This window comes from Apium graveolens, unplaced genomic scaffold (assembly GCF_009905375.1).
Source record: "Apium graveolens cultivar Ventura unplaced genomic scaffold, ASM990537v1 ctg4949, whole genome shotgun sequence".
Lineage (NCBI taxonomy): Eukaryota > Viridiplantae > Streptophyta > Magnoliopsida > Apiales > Apiaceae > Apium > Apium graveolens.
In genome coordinates, this window is record NW_027418756.1 from 370 (window position 1) to 6,023 (window position 5,654).

General features: G+C 43.2%; 1 non-coding gene across 1 annotated transcript; it reads left to right on the forward strand.

Moving 5' to 3' along the window:
- The first annotated feature begins 5,331 nt into the window (after window positions 1-5,331).
- On the forward strand, window positions 5,332-5,438 carry LOC141702370 (small nucleolar RNA R71). Its single transcript, XR_012567077.1, has one exon. It is a non-coding gene; the product is annotated as a small nucleolar RNA R71 (small nucleolar RNA).
- The last annotated feature ends 216 nt before the right edge of the window (window positions 5,439-5,654 follow it).

The following is a 5,654-nucleotide window of genomic DNA, read 5'->3' on the forward strand; positions in this document are numbered from 1 at the left end:
CCCTCCCCGATGGTAAAAACCCCCTCTCCTTCAGAATCGGCTTCCCCAACAGCCTAGTGTACTCCTCCTCTACGGCTCTGTCAGTTAACCGAGGCCTTGCAGCAGTACCCCTCGATGAATCAGCTGTAGGAACTGTGCTACTGCTGTCAATAGTGTGTGCTCTCTTGGGTGCCATTGATTCGTGAATAAAAGTGTGTAAGAACTGATTTTTGATGTTTGTGAGAGGGTTTAAGTGTAGGAAGTTTTGTGGGAGATATGTAGGATAGGTGTAAGTATATATAGGGTGTGGATTAGATTAGGGTTTGGGAATTAAGGGTTAAAATGATGGGGTAGTGGGAACAGATCGTGGGTTTATGGGCTAAACTGTTTTTGTGTGTGTTTTTTTCCTTGAACTGAAAAAAATTCTGCTACTCGACCCCTGAGCGGTCGCTCAGCAATGCTGAGCGGGCGCTCAGGGGGTAACTGGAAAAAAAAAATTTCAGCCCCTGTTTTCTGATTTTTTTGTGTTTTTGGATAGGTTATTAACTTCTAAGGGTTCCTATAACAACAATTCATGGGTTGCCTCCACGCAACGCTTCTTTTTCGTCATTAGCTTGACGTTTCATACCCTTCTCAAGTAGTCAACAAAATGGCACTAACCACTTCTCGGTCTGCCATGTCCCCATAGTAGTGTTTCAACCGCTGACCGTTAACCTTGAATGCTTGGTCCGGATCATTCTCAAAAATTTCCACCGCTCCATGTGGAAACACAGTTTTCACAATAAAAGGTCCAGACCACCTTGATTTCAACTTTCCAGGAAAAAGTCGGAGCCGAGAGTTGAATAAGAGAACTTGTTGCCCTGGCACAAATAACTTAGGATGTAGCTTCCTATCGTGCCAGCTCTTCATCTTTTCCTTATACATTTTGTTATTCTCGTACGCTTAAAGTCGAAATTCATCAAGTTCATTAAGCTGAAGCATTCTTTTCTTACCAGCTGCATCTAAATCCAGGTTCAACTTCTTCAATGCCCAGTAGGCCTTATGCTCAAGCTCCGCAGGTAGATGACATCCCTTACCGTACACCAACTGAAATGGTGACATCCCAAGTGGAGTTTTGTATGCTGTTCTGTAAGCCCAAACAGCTTCATCGAGCTTTAAAGACCAATCCTTCCTTGACGGACAAACAACCTTCTCTAGAATGTGCTTTATTTCTCTGTTAGACACTTCCGCTTGACCATTTGTTTGCGGATGATAGGCAGTAGCTACTCGATGATTCACATTATAACGCTGCATCATAGAAGTGAACTTACGGTTGCAAAAATGCGATCCTTTACCCGCGGTGTTCCAAACCTTGTGAAAATTTGCTTATGAAGAAAATTTAGCACTGCCTTTGCATCATTTGTCGGTAAAGCTTTAACTTTGACCCATTTTGAGACATAATCGACTGCCAGCAAGATGTATAGATTATTGCAAGACGAGATAAAAGGCCCCATGAAATTGATTCCCCACACATCAAAGACCTCGACTTCAAGCATCACATTTAATGGCATCTCATCCTTTCTTAACAAATTTCCCACTCTTTGGCAACGATCACACCTTAAAACAACTGATGAGCATCCTTGAACAAAGTAGGCCAAAAAAAACCTGCTTGCAGAATACGAGCTGCCGTCTTCTCACCACCATAGTTTCCACCATAAACTGTGGAATGGCAGTCTCGTAATATCCCCTCCGTCTCACAGAACGGGATACATCTCCTGATGATCTGGTCAGCTCCCTGTCTAAACAAATATGGTTCATCCCACATATACCACTTCACCTCATGCAGAAACTTCTTCTTTTGAGCGGATGTCAAATTAGGAGGCATTATATTGCTGACGAGATAGTTTACAATATCTGCAAACCATGGTTCTTCCTCCTGAATTGCAAATAACTGCTCATCCGGAAAAGATTCATTGATTAACGTCCTATCTTTTGAAGTAGAATCGGGATTCTCCAACCTAGAGAGATGGTCAGCTACTTGATTCTCAGTACCTTTTCTATCTTTGATCTCTAACTCAAATTCCTGAAGAAAAAGCACCCAACGAATGAGTCTCGGCTTTGAATCCTTCTTGGAAACCAGATAGCGAATAGCCGCATGATCAGTGAATACTGTTACTTTCGTACCAAGTAGATAAGATCGAAATTCTCAAAACCAAAGACTATAGCCAAAAGCTCCTTCTCAGTAGTGGTGTAGTTCAATTGGGCACCATTTAAAGTCTTACTCGCATAGTAGACCATATGGAAGAGGTTTTTCTTGCGTTGTCCCAGAACTGCACCTACCGCATAATCACTCGCATCACACATCATCTCAAACGGTTCTGTCCAATCTGGTGCTGTAATAACTGGTGCAGTGATCAAACTCTTCTTGAGAGTCTCGAATGCTGCCAAACATTCATCATCAAATTTGAAAAGCATATCTTTCTCAAGCAAATTGCACAACGGCTTAGATATCTTTGAAAAGTCCTTGATCAATCGCCGATAAAAACCCGCATGACCAAGAAAACTACGGATTCCTTTCACAGAATTAGGTGGGGGAAGATTTTCAATGACTCCCACCTTGGCCTTGTCCACCTCCAGACCCTTGCTAGAGACCTTATGCCCAAGGATAATGCCTTCACGCACCATAAAATGACATTTCTCCCAATTGAGCACCAAATTAGTTTCCACGCATCTTTTGAGTACGACGCGCAGATTATTCAAACATTCATCATATGAATGTCCAAAGACGAAGAAGTCGTCCATGAACACTTCGACGTTATTTCCAATCATGTCAGAGAATATAGCCATCATACATCTCTGAAAAGTGGCCGGGGCGCCACATAACCCAAACAAACTCTGCGAAAAGCAAACGTGCCAAATGGACAAGTGAAGGTAGTCTTTTCCTGATCCTCTGGTGCAATACAAATCTGATTATACCCAGAATAACCATCCAGAAGACAAAAATACTCATAACCCACCAATCTGTCCAGCATCTGATCAATAAATGGAAGAGGGAAGTGATCCTTCCTTGTGGCTTTGTTCAATTTTCTATAATCCATGCATACTCTCCATCCTGTAACTGTTTGAGTAGGGATGAGCTCATTCTTTTCATTTGCGACCACAGTGATACCTCCTTTCTTAGGTACACATTGTACGGGGCTCACCCACGAGCTGTCAGAAATAGGACAAATGATGCCTGCATCTAGCCATTTCAGAATTTCTTTCTTCACCACCTCCTTCATGATGGGATTCAGTCTTCGCTGCTGTTCCACAGTTGGCTTACTACCTTCCTCTAGTAAAATTTTATGCATACAATATGAAGGACTTATCCCCTTTATATCTGCTATGGTCCATCCTATAGCCGATTTGAATTCTCTCAAAATCCTTAAGAGCTTGTCTTCCTCACTACCTGAAAGGTCAGATGAAATAATAACAGGTAACGTAGATGAATCACCTAAAAAAGCATACCTCAAGTGTTCAGGTAATGGTTTGAGCTCCAAGGTAGGTGCTTCCTCTATTGATGGTTTGAGCTTCCCTTCGGCGTTCTTAAGGTCAGAAGTACCAAGAGATTCAAATGGTATGTCCAGCTTTCGCTTCCAGGGAGAAGCGTTCAGATATTGTAATTGCTCGTTGCCATCTTCATCATCGCTGTCAAAATCCCCCACTAAGGCCTTTTCCAATGCATCAGACATTAGCATGCGATCGAGTTCCGAAGTAACCGCAGAATTAATCACATCCAATTTTAAGCACTCCTCATCTTCTGTAGGGAATTTCATTGCCTTGAATATGTTGAAGGTCACATCCTGATCTTGGACCCGCATAGTAAGTTCCCCTTTTTGCACATCTATCAAGGTACGGCCAGTAGCCAAGAAAGGCCTTCCCAAGATTATGGGAATCTTCTTATCTTCCTCAAAATCCAGAATAACAAAATCTGCTGGAAAGAAGAGCTTATCCACCTTGACGAGCACATCCTCAACTATGCCCCTTGGGTAAGTAATGGAACGATCAGCCAATTGTAGCGACATGTATGTGGGTTTTGGATCAGGAAGATCCAGCTTTTTAAAGATCGACAACGGCATTAGATTAATGCTCGCTCCCAAATCACAAAGGCACTTGTCAAAAGTCAGATTGCTAATGGTATAAGGAATGGTGAAGCTTCCTGGATCTTTCAGTTTTGGTGGTAACTTTTGCTGCAGAACAGCGCTGCATTCTTCCGTGAGAGCAACGGTTTCAAGGTCATCCAGTTTCACCTTCCTTGAAAGAATAGTCTTCATAAACTTCGCATAACTAGGCATTTGTTCAAGAGCCTCAGCGAAAGGTATATTGATGTGAAGTTTCTTGAACACCTCCAGAAACTTCCCGAACTGTCTATCCAGCTTTTGTTGCTGCAATCTCTTAGGAAAAGGTGGTGGAGGATAGAGCTGTTTCTCCCCTGTATTAGCCTCAGGCAGAGTGTGTTCAACAGTAGTCTTCCTTGGTTCCGCCGCTTTCTCCTTTTTCTTAGATTCTTCATCTCTAATTTCAGCTTCTACTTCTTTTGCCTTTTCAGCATCAGCTACTTTTCCAGACCTTAAGGTAATAGCCTTGACTTGCTCTTTAGCTTCCTTCCTGCCTGGTACTTCCGTGTCACTGGGAAGAGTGCCAGGTTGATGATTGAGCACTGCATTGGCTAATTGACCGATTTGATTTTCCAAGGTCTTGATAGAAACCGCCTGACTCTTGCACAACAGCTTAAGTTCCTCAAAATCAGCACTAGTAGGTGCAGCTGTACTTCCCTGTTGAGGATATGATTGCCTTGTAACATACTGTTGTGGTTGCTGGAATCCAGGTGGGTTAAACTGTTTACTCACTCCTTGCTGATACGGTGGCTGAATAGCATTCTGATTATTCCCCCAGCTGAAATTTGGATGATTTCTGTTGTTAGGATGATAGGTCGCTGGCACAGGCTGTTGTTGTCGCTGATAATTATTCACATACTGAACAGATTCGTTGACAAGAGAACACTGATCCGTAGCATGAGAACCTGCACAAAGCTCACAAACCATAGCTAATTGATTAACTCCATATGTAGCCAGAGAATCAACCTTCATTGATAGCGCTTGGAGCTGGGCCGCAATAGCGGTGGCTGCATCAACTTCCAGAATACCTGCTACCTTTCCTGACGTCATCCTCTGAGTTGGGTTTTGATGCTCATTTGCAGCCATCATCTCTATAAGATTATACGTCTCAGTATAGCTTTTAGCCCATAAGGTGCCTCCAGCTGCTGCATCGAGCATGGGCCGAGATTGGGCCCCCAAACCATTATAGAAACCTGTGATCACCATCCAATCCGGCATTCCATGATGTGGACATTTTCTCAACATTTCCTTGTAGCGTTCCCAAGCCTCGCACATAGACTCTGTAGGTTGCTGCGCAAACTGAGTAAGAGCACTCCTCATAGCAGCAGTCTTTGCCATCGGATAAAACTTCACCAGAAACTTTTGTGCAAGATCTTGCCACGTAGTGATGGACCCAGCTGGTTCAGAATGTAACCAGTCTTTAGCCTTGTCCCTCAGTGAGAATGGGAAAAGCCTCAACTTGATAGCCTCATCAGTCACGCCATTATACTTAAAAGTGCTGCAGATCTCGACAAAATTCCTTATGTGCATGTTGGGGTC